Raw genomic sequence first — 1,448 nt, forward strand, 5'->3', positions numbered from 1 at the left:
ACAACGAGATTAGACGCGGCACTCCTGGATAAACATTAAAAAAAGATTTTAAAGAAAATAATGAGATTAAAAATAGTAGTAGGATGGATAAGCAATATTTACAATGTAGTACTTGTAGACTAAGGGTTGGCGATACTAGGCATTATGGTATCGATCTGATCCAAGTGAATACAAAATGATATCAATCCGACACCGATACTTAATCTCGCGATCATTGAATAATTGAAGCCACTTTCCCCAGAGTTGGTTTTATGACTATGAACAGAGCACAAAGATTAGAGGATTAAAGTTTATTAAATGACTAAAATCCAAACTTTAGGGTGTAGAACATGCAGTCTGCCGGATAGAACAGAGACGCCAAGGGTTTTATTAGAAAAATGCTGCGAGAACGAGATGCAGTTTGGAATATGTCCACTTGATGTCGCCAAAGCCAGGTGCCACCCCCAAGGGAGGGGAGGGGGATTTATTTCTCTCTCTTTTTCTTACTTTCTATTACTTACTTACTTACTTATACTTATTACTTATTTTTCTCTCTTTCTCTATCTCTCTCTCCCTCCTTCTCATTCTGTCTGTCTTTCTTTCTTTCTTTCTTTCTCTCTTTCTGTCTTTCGTTCTTTCTTTCTCTCTATATTTTTCTCTCTTTCTCTATCTCTCTCACCCTCTCTCTCTCCCTCCTTCTCATTCTTTCTGTCTTTCTTTCTTTCATCCTCGCTTTCTTTCTTTCTTTCTCTCTTTTTCGCTTTCTGTCTTTTGTTCTTTCTTTCTCTCTATATTTTTCTCTCTTTCTCTATCTTTCTCACCCTCTCTCTCTCCCTCCTTCCCATTCTTTCTGTCTTTCTTTCTTTCTCGCTTTCTGTCTTTCGTTCTTTCTTTCTCTCTATATTTTTCTCTCTTTCTCTATCTCTCTCATCCTCTCTCTCTCCCTCCTTCTCATTCTTTCTGTCTTTCTTTCTTTCTTTCTTTCTCGCTTTCTGTCTTTCCTTCTTTCTTTCTTTTCAGTCTTTCTTGTTTTTTGATACATAAAAAAAGCATTTTCAAAGATTTCAAGCACCCATACAAACCAGGGCTTTTATACAAGGCAGAGGCATTAGCACCACCCAGTTTCTATTCGTGCACGACCTCGGTCAACACTGTATGTTTGCTATATAACGAAGCATTTTCAAGGATTTCAAACACCCGTACAAACCCTGGCTTTTATACCCAGCAGAGGCTCTAGCACCACCCATTGTCTATTTGTGCACGACCTTGGTCAAAACATGTTTTTCTTCTACATAAGGAAAATAATGAAAGCGTTTCAAAAGTAAAAATGCTTGAAGCCAAAGGTCCTCGCTTCTTCCTTTCTCTCGCTCACTCTCCCTCCCTCTCTCTCTCTTTTCCTCCCCACCCTTCTCTCATTCCATCAGGTCCTCTCACACATTCTCTCCCTGTGTGAGAGGATGAGACGGGTG

This window comes from Urocampus carinirostris, chromosome 8, assembly GCF_059441175.1.
Source record: "Urocampus carinirostris isolate Australia breed hairy pipefish chromosome 8, RoL_Ucar_1.0, whole genome shotgun sequence".
NCBI classification, from domain to species: Eukaryota; Metazoa; Chordata; class Actinopteri; order Syngnathiformes; family Syngnathidae; genus Urocampus; species Urocampus carinirostris.